The 16,787-nt window shown below is 40.8% G+C and overlaps 1 protein-coding gene across 2 annotated transcripts in view; it reads right to left on the bottom strand.

Moving 5' to 3' along the window:
• Positions 1–16,787, bottom strand: part of agpat4 (1-acylglycerol-3-phosphate O-acyltransferase 4 (lysophosphatidic acid acyltransferase, delta)) — a 180,816-nt gene that overhangs the window by 131,696 nt on the left and 32,333 nt on the right. The window contains exon 1 of one of the 2 annotated variants that reach the window (XM_072581203.1): positions 2,183–2,298. The exons of the other annotated variant lie outside the window; for it this stretch is intronic. The gene's annotated coding sequence lies outside the window, so the exon portion shown is untranslated. Of the gene's footprint in view, positions 1–2,182; positions 2,299–16,787 lie in introns of those variants that run through there. 2 annotated transcript variants of the gene reach the window in all.

The raw sequence follows: 16,787 nt of genomic DNA on the forward strand, positions 1-16,787 counted from the left end.
GATTGCATACTGTAACTTTCAACATGAACTCTTTTTCCAGCCAGATGATTTGGACTTCTATATCATTACAAGGCTTGACCTTAAGCTACAGCTAATGAGACAACAATTTTCAAACTTCATAAAAAACAGCCTCAACAATTTTACCATAATCAAGTACTTGTAACTGATTTGAAATTAAATCACTCAGATCAAAAGGAAACATAATAGGGATGCTGGAAAAAAACTCAACAGGTTTGATGGCATTTGTGGGGAAAGAAACAAGGACACAGAGTCTGATATGACTCTTCAGAAACTGACAGGCTAGAAAATGATGTTTTTATACTGTTGACAAGAGGAAGGAGCAAATGGAGGGGATGGTGAGGATGAACAGGGTAAAAGACAAATGGAGTGCCAATGGTAGTAAAGGACTAATTTAGGTACAAAATAGGTGTAAATTTAAGTGGAAATAGTAGAAACAATGTTGGTTTTGACAAGAGTAAACCCATGCAGACAAACAGGGTGCGGTGGGAGAGGCCAATCAATCTGAAGGTCACTTCCTCATAGCCTGCTTCCTGTAAGAACTCTATTCACTCAGTTTCTCCATCTCATCTGTTTCAAATGATGCCACTTTTTAAAACAATTCTACATATTTGTCCTTTATCCTCAAAAAGGAAACAAGGATCATAGCACTATCATGCCTGGCTCATGTTCACACCACAGTCTCATCCCTTCCACTCTCCCAAAGATCCCACTGTCCTCACTTTCTAGCAACCTCCACATTCAAATAATCACCCTTCACTATTTCCTCTACCTCCAGCAGGTGGTGGTCACCAAACATATTTTCCCCTCTCCTATCAGCATTCTGCAGGAACTACACCCTATGTGACACCCTGGTCCATTCTTCAGCCCAAACTGCTCCACATCCCCATGCAATTGCAGAGTTTTCTATTTTACTTTCTCATTATCCAAGAGACAAACATAGCTTCCCTTTGAAACTGTAGTTACTTATAATTCTTGCAATCTACTCTGTTTTATTTGCTGCTCACAATGTGGTCTCCTATACATTGAGAAGACTGGATGACCACTCTGCTGAACACCTCTGCTCTGTAGGAGAATTACCCTGATTTTCTGTACACTACCTTGCTCTTGTTGCAGTCCTTGGCCTGCTACAGTGAAGCCAAACACAGCTAAAGGAAGGAAACCTCATTTTCCAACTTTACAACCTTCAACACACAGACACTGTCTTACATTTTGGTTACACCCCTTCATTCCATCCACCCATCAGTACTTTGTTTGCAATCAGCAAAGCCAACCTATTTTCTATTCACCCCTCCCTCTATCTTTTGCTCTGGGCACCCTCAATCTGTTTCACTCACTTCTCTTTCTCTAAAGTCATCAACAAGAACTATTTTCCTGTTCCCTTCAGTTCTAGAGAAGTTATAATCAGACTTAAAGGCTAACAGATGCTGGCAGGCTTAATAAATTCTTTTTCCAGCACTTTCAGGTTTAAATCAAGTGTGTTATGGAAAGCCCCTATATTTGAAAAACATGAAGAAAACGTAAAACTAAAAAAAACTACGTCAAGTGTGGTTTTGTTTCTTAGAACTGAAATTATCGTTTCACTTTTATATATCAGTATTCAATTATTAAGTTATATTATAATCATACACACACGTGTAAGAGGCCTCGAAGTGGAAAAGCACATTTGGGAAAGCAACTTACCAGTTGCCGTGGTAACGTGCATACCCCTCGAAAGAAAATAAAATTACACAATATGAAGTGGTTGTCATAATTTCAAACACTGCTTTTCAGGATTCAGATACTATGACTAGAATGGATCAATAGTAGCATTTCCGAAATCTTTGCCATGGCCGTAACTATGGTAACGGAAAGGGGGAGTGTAAAGGATACAAAGCAACAGCCAGCAAAGCTGGATCGATTCATCAGACACGTTTTATCACTAACCCTCTCCGATTCTGGGAAGGATCAATGCTTCCTTCGTCTACATTCAGCTTGTGATATTTAACTGAATGTTGCTACCCAACTCCAGAAGAATCTAGATAAATAATCGAGCTTTTATTCTTATGCATAGACTAGTTTGACTATCTGTCTGGTTTTGACATCCTTTTCAATCTTTTCAAAAAACATTCAAGCATCAGAAAACGCGCTGTGGAGTTAAACGAATCTGAACTGTTTCACATACCTTCAAACAAATGGTTTTTGGCACGTGTATCTCTGTAGCAGAGAGGAAATAAACTATAACGTTTTAACAAGCAGTAAACTCATCTGGTGCTTGTAGGGAGGTGAGCTCCACCCAGGGGATGGGCTTAGAGGAAAAATGTGTTCTCAGCTGACGTCTCTCTCCCCATTCTATGTCACTTCCTTTTAAAGCTCTGAATTAACGGGGGTTTGATGAAGTACTTCTATGATTCATGCTTCGCCCCTCCCTTCTTCTTGGAGGCTAGCACTTTTTTTACACCATAGACCCTGTAAACAGAGCAGCTTTGTGGAGTCAGCTTCATGTGTGTTTAAACAGCAGCTGGCTTAGCTAATTTCTTCATTTCCCTTGACCCACCCTCATTCCACAGAGACGCATAATGTAACTTATGCTGTTTCTGTGACTTCTAGATGCTTCTGTTCAAATTCAACTGTCTGAGCCCACACTAATACTTATTAGTCAAGGAGCTGTCAGGGCAGCAACAGAGCTGGCAATGGAACGTGTCATAAATCAGTCACTCAATAGTATCACAACACAATAATCTCAAAGACCATTCCTCCCTCTTAAGGTAAGCCCACTTCTATTGCTGGTGTGGGGGAGGGCTGGTATGCCTCCCTTCACCTGGTTATCCTAGTCCAGAGTTTAAAAAAAATGCCTAGCCTATGAGTCACTTCCCCACTGGTGACAGCCATATTTGGGTTGTCTGATCATGCTGTAATGCACAAATCCATTTTTTCAGCAGATTTATTTGTTCTTCCAATAGTATGTTAAACTACACAGCAGCCACTTAGTCAAACATGTCATTCTGAAGAATTTAAAATTATTTTCATATTATAAGAATGTTGAAAAGATGTTGCCTCACAGCGCCAGAGACCCGGGTTCAATTCCTGCCTCAATTTGCACGTTTTCCCCGTGTCTGCGTGGGTTTCCTCCGGGTGCTCCGGTTTCCTCCCACAATCCAAAAAAATGTGCAGGTTAGGTGAATTGGCCATGCTAAATTGCCCGTAGTGTTAGGTGAAGGGGAAAATGTAGGGGAATGGGTCTGGGTGAGTTGTACTTCAGCGGGTCAGTGTGGACTTGTTGGGCTGAAAGGCCTGTTTCCACACTGTAAGTAATCTAATCTCTAATCATAACATCTAACCCTCCATCCGCCTCCCTATCTTGACATCTCGAATTCCTTTCAGAGAGAAAATGAAGAAGCATGTGCATGGTGGCTCAGTGGTTTGAACTGCTGACTCACAGTGCCAGGGACCTGGGTTTGATTCCAGCTTTGGGCAACTGCATTTTCACATTCTCACCATGTCTGTGTGGGTTTCTTCTGGATGCTTGGGTTTCCTCCCACAATCCAAAGATGTGCGTGTGAGGTGAATTGACCATGCTAAATAGCTCATAGTGTTCAGGGGTAAATGTAAGGTAGAGGAAAGAGTGTAGGTGGGTTATTCTTCAGCGGGTCAGTGTGAACTTGTTTGGCTGAAGGGCCTGTTTCCACACTGTAAGGATTCTAATTCTAAAAAAAATTGGAAACACATTAATTTTGAATCGTAGAATCCTTACAATATGGAAGCAAGCCTTTTGGCCCATGGAGTCCACACCAACCCTCTGAAGAATATCCCATCCAGACCCAACCCCTTACTTTATCCTTTTAACCCCACAAGTCCCTTGGCTAACCCACCGAGCCTGCGCATCCATGGATACTATGGACAGTTTAGAATGGCCAATCCACCGACCGACACATTTTGGATGGGACAAAATCAAAGCACCCAGAGGGAATCCACACAGACATAGAAAATGTGCAAACTCCACACAGTCACACAAGGGTGCTGTCAAACCCAAGACCTGGCACTGTGAGGTAACAGTGCTAACCACTGAGCCACCGTGCCATCCAGTTCGGTCAGGTGTTATTTCTTTTTTTGGTATACTAGTAAAAATTTAAGATATGAGTGTAATAGTGAATGCTCAACATCACCGATGGCATGTGAAAGTTTCCAGAGAAAACATAAGTTCTGTGTAAAATAAAAGGCTGAAAAGATTTATAATGAGTTAAAATGCTCTATGCCAGTGCACAAAGCAAAAACAGAATCTGCTGAAATAATAGATTTGTGCATTTCAGCATGATCAGATAACCTATGGATGGTCAGACAGTCACCACACAATGTAATTGCTAATGGTAGTTCAGTCAGTCACCACACAATGTAGTTCTGTATTGATGTTCTTGCTTCTGAATTGGAAGGTTGAGTTTCATGCCCTAAAATCTGATTTCAACCACCAGTGCAGCACTGAAGGTGCTTTAGTTTACAATGTTAAGGTAAGTCTTTATTTTTCTTTTCATAAATATAAAAGATCCAATGTGCTATTTTATAGAGCAGGAGTGTTTTCACTTGTGTAATGAATAATATTTATTGAGCAACATCACTTAGTGGAACCTTGCCCTGCATAATTTGATTTCTGCACTTCATATTAACAGTGACAATATTCAAAAATACTAATCAGCTGCAAGTCAGTTTCAGACATTCCAAAGTCATGAAAGCAACATATAGCTAATACTAAATAAAAGCCAAAAGAACTGCGGATTCTGTAAATCAGAAACAAAAGCAGAGGTTGCGCGGAAAAGCTCAGCGGGTCTGGTAGTATCTGTGAAGGGCTTTGTAGAGCTGCAGCATAACTTCATGGCTCTTAAACTCAATCCCCCCTGCTAATGAAAGCCAAGACACCATGCGTCTTCTTAACAACCCTATCAACTTGGGTGGCAACTTAGAGGGATCAATGGACATGGACCCCAAGATCCTTCTGTTCCTTCACACTGCCAAGAATCCTGCCTTTAACCCTGTAATCTGAATTCAATTTTGACTTTCCAAAATGTATCACTTCAGACTTTTCCAGGTTGAATTCCATCTGCCACTTATCAGCCCAGCTCTGCATTCTGTCAATGTCTTGTTGCAACCTACAACAGCCCTCCACACTATCCATAACTTCACCAACCTTTGTGTCATCTGTAAACTTATTAACCTAACCTTTCACTTTCTCATCCAAGTAATTTATAAAAATCACAAAGAGCAGAGGACCCAGAAAAATCCCTGCAAAATACTATTGGTCACCAAGTTCCAGCCTGAATACTTTCCAACTACTACCACCCTCTGTCTTCTATGGACTAGCCAATTCTGTATCCAGACAGTCAAATTTCCTTGTATCCCATGCCTCATTACTTTCTGAATGAGCCTACCAAGGGGAACCTCATCAAACGCCTTGCTAAAATCCATATACACCCCAACCACTGCTCTACCTTCATCAATGTGTTTTATCATCTTCAAAGAATTCAATAAAGCTTCTGAGGCGTGACCAGCCCCTCACAAAGTCATGCTGATTATCTCTAAACAAGTTATGTTTTTCCAAATAATCATAAATCCCGGATCTCAGAATCCTCTCCAATAATTTGCTCAGCACCAATGTAAGATTGACTGGTCTGTAATTCCCAGGGTTATCCCTACTCCCTTTCTTGAACAAGGGAATAACATTTGCAACCCTCCAATCATCTGGTACTACTCCAGTGGATAGTGAGGACACAAAGCTCATTGCCAAAGGAGCAGCAATTTCTTCCCTTGCTTCCCATAGTAACCTTGGGAATATTCCAAATGGCTGAGTAGACTTACCTAACTTCATGTTTTATAAAACTTGCAGCGTATCAGCCTGTTTCATGCTGTCCTCACAAATGACAAGGTCCTTCTCATTAGTGAATACTGGAGCAAATCATTCATTAAGGACCTCCCCTACCTCCTCCGACTCCAGGTACAAATTCCCTCCCCTATCCCTGATTGGCTCTGCCCTCACTCTAGCCATCCTCTTGTTCCTCACCAAAGTGTAGAAGGACTTGGGGTTTTTCTTATTCCTACTCACCAAGGCTTTTTCAAATCCCCTTGTAGCTCTCCTAAGTCCATTCTTCAGTTCCTTCCTGGATACCTTGTAACCCTCTAGTGCCCTGTCTGATCCTTGCTTCCTCAACCTTAAGTAAGTTTCCTTCTTCCTCTTGACTAGATTTTCCAAATCTTGTGTCATCTAACGTTTCTTCACCCTACCATCCCATCCTTGCCCCAGTAAGACAAACCTATCCAGCACTCACAGCAGGTGCTCCCTTAACAACCTCCACATTTCTGTCATGCATTTCCCTGAAAATATCTGTTCCCACTTTATGCTCCACTGTTCCTGCCAAATAGTATTGTAATTTCCCCCTCCCCCAATTAAATACTTCCCATACCTGCTGCTCCTATCCCTCTCCAAGATTATAGTAAAGGTCAGATCACTATCACCAAAATGCTGTCTCACCGAGAGATCTGACACCTGACCTGGTTCATTGCCAAGCACCAAATCCAATATGGCCTCCCCTTTAGTCAGCCTATCTACATATTGATTCAGGAATCCTTCCTGGACACACCTGACAAAATCTGCCCATTCAATTTATTTGCACTAAGGAGGTTCCAATCAATATTAGGGAAATTGAAGTCACCCTGACAACAATCCTGTTGGAGTCATAGAGTCACAGAGTCATAGAGATGTACAGCATGGAAACAGACCCTTCAGTCCAACCCGTCTGTGCCGATCAGATATCCCAACCCAATCTAGTCCCACTGCACCTTTCCAAAATCTGCCTCCCAACCTGCTCCTTCATGTCTCTGTTGGTATTGAGGATAGATAAAAAAAACTCCTAATAAAATGACTGCTCCTTTCCTGTTTCTGACTTCCACCCACAATGATTCAGTAGACAAACCCTCCTCGTCGACAGCTGTTATACTATCCCTGATTAACAATGCTATTCCCCCACTTCTTTTACCTCACTCCCTTTTCCTTTTGAAACATCTAAACCTGGAACATCCAACAACCCTTCCTGTCCCTGTGATATCCAAGTCTCTGTTAAGGCTACAACATCGTGGCTCCAAGTACTGATCTATTCCTTAAGTTCATCACCCTTGTTCCTGACACTTCAGGCATTAGAGTGCGCACACTTCAATCTATCACACTGATTGTCCCATCAACTGCTTATCCTTCCTCAAACTTTCTGCATGCTGTATCTGCCTGTTCACCAGCTACCCAATCCTCTGATCCGTAGCTCTGGTTCCCATCTCATTGGTGTGTGTAACCTTGCAAACTGACGTGTACATTTGCAAATATTACAATAGTTAATCACATTTCATTAATTGTTTGTAATTTGAATGTCCTGAAGTTGTGAAAGGCACAGGATAAATACATTGAATTACTTTCATGTTACAGCATATCCCTTGACTCACTATAAATACTGCACTTGTGGGTCTTATTCATCAGCCACTATTTGGCTGTGGCACCATCAGAGGTAGGACCAATTGTTAATTTTCTGCTTTCTATTCCTAGAGTAATGAATCCAATTAAAGTGCTCAACTGCTTACACAACTGAATTGAACTAAACTCAATATAGACCAATTATTAATATAGGGCTTTTTAGGTACAGTGTTAAAGTCATTACTTCTGAGTCAGGATGCTTGGGTTGGAATTCCACCTGAACCAAATTGTTTCATAATGTATCCGAGCAGGTTGATTAAAAATATTTAACCCAATTATTGAACCTGGGGCCTTCCTGGTCTGTAGAGCTTAACTGTTCACTGTACTATTGACAGGACACAGGCTTGGACTTTGGTGATTTGGAGATGCCGGTGTTGGACTGGGGTATACAAAGTTAAAAATCACACAACACCAGGTTATAGTCCAACAGGTTTAATTGAAAGCACACTAACTTTCGGAGCGCCGCTCCTTCATCAGGTGATAAGGAGGACACATTGTTATGTCCTCCACTATCGCCTGATAAAGGAGCGGTGCTCCGAAAGCTAGTGTGCTTCCAAATAAACCTGTTGGACTATAACCTTGTGTTGTGTGATTTTTAACTTTGGATTTTGATGCCTCAGAAATGGATGATAGGTGATGGATGGAGCCATCCCACAATACAATCCCACATATGGGTGTGATTTTAAAGATCCAACAAGTTCCTGAGCTTACGAATGACTACTTTATTTTTTCTTACATTGCATTTCAACTTGCATACAAATCAATTTATAAACAGACTCTAGAAAGGTATCCGTTTGCAACCCAGGGGCTGCCTATACACACAATGCACCTTGTTCAAATTACCTAAATAAGTAAAAGCCATTCTCTGGTTAATTTCTCAAAGCAATGCCTTAACTAATCAATCAACCTGCCTTGTTTAGATTTAAACAAAGCTTGGCAGTTCTGTGTCAGTCATCATGTAACTGGTGCATTTGGCATGACAATACATCTACCAATCAGAGTCTAACTAATCATCACTATCTTTTTATGCAGTATAAAATATTGTTACTTTTTCCCTTGGTATTCTTGTGAGTCTCCTGTTGAGTGCAAACTAGAATGGTGTCATTTTCAGCAATGCACTTGAAGAGACTCCTATATCTTGGCTCTTTTAGTATAACCATTCAAATCATTTCTTTGAAGTCCATATAAGCTCAATAAGTAATTTCCAAGTATATATTGCAATTTAACCTCTCTCAGCATTCCAAATCATAACAATTCACTGTATTATCATGCTTCCTGAATTCCCTTCTCATTTATTTTGCATTATCTTAAATAAATCACTTAAAAGATATGTGAAAATACAAAACAACTGCACATTTTGAAATCTTTTTGATGTAGGACTAACCTGCAAATGTTCACCAGGCCCCTACTCTGAAAATTATTCAGTGGTTGGGAAACCTCAATATTAAGACGTAAGCTCTGAAATCTTTGATGCATCTTTTAACCACTATGCATAACCTTATAGCCGGACAAATTTCTGCTTATTTTGTCAATAACCTTGAATTTGTGTCTTATAGTTACAGATTCACCTGCTACTGAAAACAATTTCTCTTTATTTACCCTATAAAATCCTGCATAACATCCAGAAAGTTTATACAGGCACCTTTTTAATAGGTAAATAAACAAAGTAGCATAAATTGTAACTATAGCCAAATTAAATAAACTCCAAATATTTGTAAATACTTTCAACTTTGCATTGTTAGTTGTTGATATGAAAGCTCAATACACAGTTTCCTCTATTTCATTTTGGTATCATTACTATGGTATTGTTTATTGCTCTCACCTTTCCCTTGCTCTTACAATCTGTAAGCTTTTAAAACCGAAGCTATATGCTGTGAACCATTACGTTTATCATTTATTCGATCTTATCTCCTACTTTCTTTTTGAATCCTCACAGCATGCTGTACTTACTGTTCTCAAAATATCTGTGTCACTGCAAGTCATCTTATCAACTTTGCATTACTAAATTTTAGAAAACTGTCATGCAATTCTATTGGACTTTGTTAAAGTGAAACTCTTGTAGCTTTACAGCTATTGTACAGGAATGTCTAGCAAGTTTTTGAAAGTTGTGTCTGTCACAGTTTGCTTAACTGTTTTATTCAATTAATCGTTATCCGACCCTAGCTCTGCTCTTTATTTCCAGGCAAAGTAACCCTGGAACCTGTAAACATAAGCTATGTAATTACGGGTTGATTTGTACAATTCCAGTTTTGGATATAAAATTCAATGCCAATATTACACAAAGTCCCATGAGCTGGCCAAAAATGTATACTTAGCTTTATGGGTGGGGATGGAACAATGTCACCAAATAGTTTGTAAAAATTCTAGACCTGTCTATTCCTAAAGACTGTAGATGTTGGATCAAATGGATTTCGCAAAACTGAATTTTTCATTTGGTAAATATATCAAGGCTTACAGATTGAATAAATGAGGTTAAGTTTCACAAGTATGATCTAACTAAATGTTTAAAAGGGGCCAAGAGCTAAGTGACATGAACTTGCTCATAAATAATGGCCAACCAAACATCAACGAGTTGCCCGGCAATTGGAATAAACAGAAAGAAATGTAAGCACGTCACAGAAACTCACACAAGAACATTTTTAGGATCATTGAGAAAAAAGAAAGGTAAATAGAAGTTTAAGGTGTCTAATTGGAGTCTACACTTTCTGAGTTTTGTTTAATGATCAGAACATGATTTTGTTCACACCTGAAATGAAAACAGAAATTGCTTGAGAAACTCAGCAAGTCTGTGGAGAGAATGCAGAGTTAGTATTTCAAGTCCAGTCACACACACACAGACAAATTTTCAAAATAGGCCCTTTTGTAAGCTTCAAGTAAATCAGTTTCCATAGTATAGCATTCTATTTGGAAATCAGACAACTTTTTTATTTTATGGTGAAAATTAGTTTTGAACTCCTTGCAATTTCACAGAAGTACAAAGAACAAATGAAGAACAAAGAATAATACTGCACAGGAACAAGTCCTTCAGCGCACCAAGACTGCACTGACACATGATGCCTTTCTAAATTAAAAACCTTTTGCATCTAAGCAGTCCATATCCTTCTATTCCTATATATTCCTATATCTGTCAAGATGCCTCTTATACATTGCTATTTTGTCCACCTCCACCACCTCCTCTGGCATTGCATTCCAGGCACTTACCACCTTCTTGTAAAAAAACTTTCCTCTCATACCTTCTTTAAACTTTCCTTCTTTTACCTTAAACCTATATCCCCAGTAGTTGGTTTTTCTATCATTGGAAAAAGACTCCTTATATCCATTCTACTCATGCCTCTCATAATTTTGTAAACTTCTATTAGGTCACCCCTCATTCTGTGACATTCAAGTGAAAATAAACCAAATTTGTCCAAACTCTCATAGCTAATCTCTTCCGAACCAAGCAACATCCTAGGTAAATATTTTTGTACATTCTCCAAGCCGCCACATCCTTTGTGTAGTGTGGTGACCAGACCTGTACACAATATTCTAAATGTGGCTAATGTTTACACTCTATGACACAACTGGTGAAGTCAAGCATGTCATGTGCCTGCTTGAATACCTTTATGCAATTGTGTTGCCAATTTGAGGGAACTGTGAACCTGTACGCCTTGATTCCTCTGTACATTGATGCTACTAAGGGTTCTGCCATTTACTGTATGCTTCACTTCTGCATTAGATCTTCCAAAATACATCACTTCACATTTGTCTCAATTAAACTCCATCTGCTGTTCTCTTTTCCAAGTCTTCAGCCTATCTATATCCTGTTGTATCCTCTGGCAATCCTCCTCACTTTCTGCAGCTCCTCCAATCTTTGTGTCATCCACAAACTTACTGAACAGGTCACCTCCATTCTCCTCCATTTCATTTATATATATTATAAACAACAGGGGTCCTTGCATTGATCCCTGCGAACGCCACTGATCACAGGTCTACCATTTGAAAAGCACCCTGCCACTGCTAGTCTCTGTCTTCTATAAGAAAGCCATTTCTATATCCACTTTACCAGCTCACCACAGATTCCATGTGACTTCACCTTTTGTACCAGCCTACCATAAGGGACCTTGTCAGAGGCCTTGATAATGTCCATATAGAAAGAAGGCAAAGGCCTAGTGGTATTATCACTGGAATGTTAATCCAGAGATAATGTTGTGGGGACCAGAGTTCTTTAACTTCCCCAACACTGACTGGGACTTCCTTAGAGCAAGAGGCTTAGATGGGGCAGAATTTGTCAAGTGTATTCAAGAGTCATAGAGATGTACAGCATGGAAACAGACCGTTTGGTCCAACCCGTCCATGCCGACCAGATAACCTAACCCAATCTAGTCCCACCTGCCAGCACTCGGCCCATATCCCTCCAAACCCTTCCTATTCATTTACCCATGACTCCAACTAGAGAAGGGGCCATACTTGACCTTGTATTAGCAAATGAGCCTGGCCAGGTGACTGACCTTTCAATTGGAGACCATTTTGGAAACAGTGATCACAACTCATTAAGTTTTAAGATAACTATGAATAGGGATTAATCAGGACTTGTGATAAGGTACTAAATTGGGGGAGGGAAAACTACATTAGTATTAGGCAGGAGCTTGGGAGCATTAATTGGGAGGAGCTGTTATCAGGCAAGTCCACATTTAACATGTGGGAATTGTTTAAAGATCTACTGTTGAACGTTTAGGACCACCATGTTCCAGCAAGGAGAAAGGACAAGGACGACAAAGTAAGGGACCCTGAGACAGCGAGGGAGGTTAGGAATTTAGTTAAAATGGAAAAAGAAGCAGATGTAAGGTTTAGTAAGCTAAAATTGGACAGGGCACATGAGTAATATAAAGAAAGGAAGAAATTCAAGCAGTGAATTAGGAGAGTAAGAAGAGATCGTGAAATGACCTTGCCGAGTAGGCTTAAAGAGAATCCCAAGGCATTCTATACATACTTTTAAAAACAAGAGGGAGAAGGTAGGACCACTCAAGGATAAAGAATGGAACTTGTGCTTGGAAGCAGAGGATGTGAGAGCCTAAATGAGAACTTCGCCTCATGATTCGCCAAAGAGAAGGGTATGGAGGATAGTGGGATGTATGTGGAGCATTCTAATATGCTTGGGTATTTTGAGATTGAGAACAAAGTGGTGTTGGGTCTCCTGGAAGAGCATTAGGGTGGATATGTGCCCAGGGCCCAATGATATCTATCCCAGATTAGAGAGAGGAGAGTGCTGGGCCCTTGATCAAGAGTTTTGTATGCTCATTAGCCTATGGAGACATTCTGGAGGATTGGTAAGTAGCTAATGTTGCTCCTCTATTAAAGAAGCGAAATTGGGATAATCCAGGATACTATAGATCAGTGAGTCTCACATTGGTGGTTGAGGAGCTATTGGAGAGAATTCTTAGGGATAGGATTTATGCACATTTGAAAAAGCATGGCCTAATTAGGGATAGTCAGCATGGGTTTGTGCAGGACAGGTCAAGTCTTACTAACATGGTGATTGAATTTTTCGAGGAGGTGGTGAAGGTGATTGATGAGTGTAAAACAGTGGATGTTGTCTACATGGATTTTTAGTAAGACTGTCGACAAGGTTCCTCATGGTAGTCTCATCCAGAAGATTAAGATGCATGGGATCCACGGTGACCTGGCTGCGTGGATTTAGAATTGGCTTGCTAACAAGAAAGCAGAAGGTAATGGTAGGTTTGTTTTATAAGGCAGGTGGTCCCATGACTAGTTGTGTTCCACAGGGATCAGTACTGGGACCTCTGCTGTTTATGATATATGTAGATGTATGGATTAGTAACTTTCAGATGATCGGTAGAGTTGCAGATAGAGTAGAAGCTTGTCAAAGGATACAGCTGGATATAAATCAGTTACAGATATGAGCAGAGAAATCACAGATGGAGTTTAATTCGTGTAAGTCTGAGGTGCTGCACTTTGGGAGATCAAATGTTAAGAAAGAGTATACACTTAATGGTCAGCATTGATGTACAGAAGGACCTTGGGGTTCAAGTCCATAGCTCCATAGAGTAGCCATGCAAGTAGATGGGATGATAAAGAAGGCATATGACACAGCTGTACTGTGGGAGGCCACCTGGGTGGGCTTATCCAGGAATTGAAAACGAGAATCAGGATGTCATGTTGCAGCTTTATAAGAGTTTGGTTAGGCCACACACCTAATGTTCAATTCTGGTTGCCACAATACAGGAAGGATGTGGAGGTTTTGGAGAGAGTGCAAAAGAGGTTTACCAGGATGCTGCCTGGATTAGAGGGTATGAGAAAAACTCAGGTTGTTTTCTCTGGAGCAGCAGAGGCTGAGGGGACACCTGATAGAAGTCTTTTAAGTTATGAGATGCATAGATACGGTTGACGGTCAGAATCTTTTTCCCAGAAATGTCTAAAACTAGGGGGCATGCATTTAAGGCCACCCCAATCTACGCTCCCCAGTTCCTGCCTAATACAGTGGCAATTAACCTTCCCTCAATTTAATATGTTCACCCCAGGACTACTCTTGTCCTTTTCCATAAGTAACTTAAAACTTATAGAATTATGGCCGCTGTTCCTGAAATGCTCCTCTACTCAATCAGCTGGATGGACTCATTCCCCAATGCCAGATTTAATATTCTCCTTCCCTAGTTAGACTATTTATATGTTGTTTCAAAAAACTGTCCAGCGCACACCTAATGAATTCTCCCCACTTCTCTCCCCACATCCAAGCCCCTGCCATTAAGTGAGTTCCAGTCATTATAGGGGAAATTAAAATCATCCAATAAAATGATTCTGTTTTTACAATTTCTGTACACATATCTGTTCCTTGATCACATGCTGGCTGTCAGGAGAACTGTAGTACAATCCCATCAAAGTGACTACACCCTTCCTGTTCCTGAGCTCTACCCATATGACCTCGCTGGATGAGCCCACCCAGGTGGCCTCCCACAGTACAGCTGTGGTATTCTCCCTAATCAGGAACACAACTCCCTCACATCTTTTACATCCCTGTCTATCTCGCCTTAAACATCTAAATCCCAGAACGTTAAGTTGCTGGTCATGTCCCTCTTTCAATCAAGTCTCTGCAATAGCCACACATCATTGTTGTGTGTTTTAATCCAAGCTCTAAATTAATCTGCCTTATTTGCCATACTCCTCATATTAAAACAAATACAACTTAGACAGCCAGACCTCTCATGTTCAGTAATCTCGCCCTGTTTATTCTTCCTCTTAGTCTTATTGGCATTAATCTTTGACTCTTCCTCGATTGTTTTACTTGCTGACCTTCTGCTCTGGTTCTAACCCCATTCCACCACACTATTTAAACCCTCCCAAGTGGCACTAGCAAGCCTCTATCCCAGGATATTGGTAGCCCCCCCCCCCCCCCCCCCGGTTTAGATGCAATCTGTCCTTGTACAGGTCCCATCTGCCCTGGAAGATATCCTAATGATCTACATTCCAGAAGCTCTCCCTCCTACACTTGCTCATTAGCTATGTCTTTCACATCAGTATCTTCCTGTTCCTAGCCTCACTGGTGCATGACATAGAAAATAATCCTGAGATTACAATCCTAGAGGTCTTGTTCTTTAGCTGCCTACCTAATTCCCTGAATTCCCTTTGCAGGACCCTATCTCTTTTTCTACCAATTTGGACCACAGCCTATGGCTGGTCATCCTCCCCTTTCAAAATACTCTGTGCCCACTCAGACATCCTCGACCCTGGCACCAGGGAGGCCACATACCATTCTAGGTGTTTCTGTGGCCGGAAGCAACACTCAATCTATGCTCTTGACTACAATGACCACTGGCACCACTGTTAATCTACACTTCACTCTCTCTATTATACAACAGTGCCAGTTGTGGTGCCATTGTTCTGGCTGCTGCTATTGCCTTCCCTGAGAAGCCATCTCCACCAGTATCCAAAACTGTATAACTGAGAGGGGATTGGCCACAGGGAGTCTTCCACTGCCCCTGATCAAACTTATTTGTCTTCCTGCTGGTGCAACCAACTCGATAATGGTGCTATCCCCAACATTCTTAGATTCATCAATGCTCCATGGTGAGTCTATCCACTGCTCCAGGTGCTCCATGCAGCATATCAGGAGCTGCAGCTGAATGCATTTACTACATATGTAGTCACCATAATCACTAGAAATGTCCCTGATTTCCCATATATTCCAGGAGGAGCATTCCACAGGGTCAAGTTCTCCTCCATATATTCCAGGAGGAGCATTCCACAGGATCAAGTTCTCCTGCCAGTTTTTACCTTATTAACTATATCAACTGAAGACTACAATCCAGGAAATGATATTACAACCTTACTCAATCATCACCAAACTGAGATCTCTCACTCCTTCTCCCTATTTCTAGTAGACTACAACTACAAAAATAAGTTTTAATTGCAAAAATATACTTTATTCATTGAAAAAAGCTTTATGTACATTCACAGGTATTAAAACAGTTCTATACAATCTTTGTGTATCAAGAAAAACAAACATTGGAATTTGACATTCCCTGCAATTGGGAAAATCAAAGATATTTCTTACTCATGTGAGACACTATTTGTGTATATTGAAGTAATGAAAGAGTGTGATAACGGAACAAACCCTAACTATAATTTGCAAAAAGACTTTAAATGGTGATCTTTCCCCACTGCTGTTGGCAGCAGCTGCCCCAAACTTTAGTGTCCCTCAGCACATAGTCCTGCAACTTGGAATGTGCCTGTCTGCAACTCTGTCAATGTTAACTCTTTACACTCAGGGACCAACGAGTTTTGGGCAAACCAAAGAGTACCTTCCATTTAGTCCTCCAGGTGCAGTCAATGTTTGTCTCAGTGTGCATTGTGGGGAACAGCCTGTAGAGCACAGAGTCTTGCATCATGAAAGTATTTGGGACAAATCTTGACAAAAAAAATTGCATCTCTCTACAGACGTTTGCAAAGGCATATTCCAGAAGGAGATGTGTGACGTCTCTTCACCAGTGCAGCATCTGCGAGACCGGCATGCAGTGGTGCACAGTGATGGAGCATGCACAAAGGATCTGACAGGCTGTGCCGTTCTGACCATCGGTAAAGCTACATTTTGGTGCTTCTTGGAAAGTTCTGGTGATAAGGCATTCTGCCAGATGACTTTGATGGTCTGTTCAGGGCTCCATGCACAGAATCCACCCTCTTCTTTTCCAACAGCGTCTCAAGAACGTTATGTGCTGATCCCTTCTGGACTAACTTGTGGTCAAAGTTATTTCTCTTTGTAATTTTTTTCCACAAAGAATCAGTGATATTGAAC

The sequence above is a fragment of the Chiloscyllium punctatum genome, chromosome 11 (assembly GCF_047496795.1).
Source record: "Chiloscyllium punctatum isolate Juve2018m chromosome 11, sChiPun1.3, whole genome shotgun sequence".
Taxonomy (NCBI): Eukaryota; Metazoa; Chordata; class Chondrichthyes; order Orectolobiformes; family Hemiscylliidae; genus Chiloscyllium; species Chiloscyllium punctatum.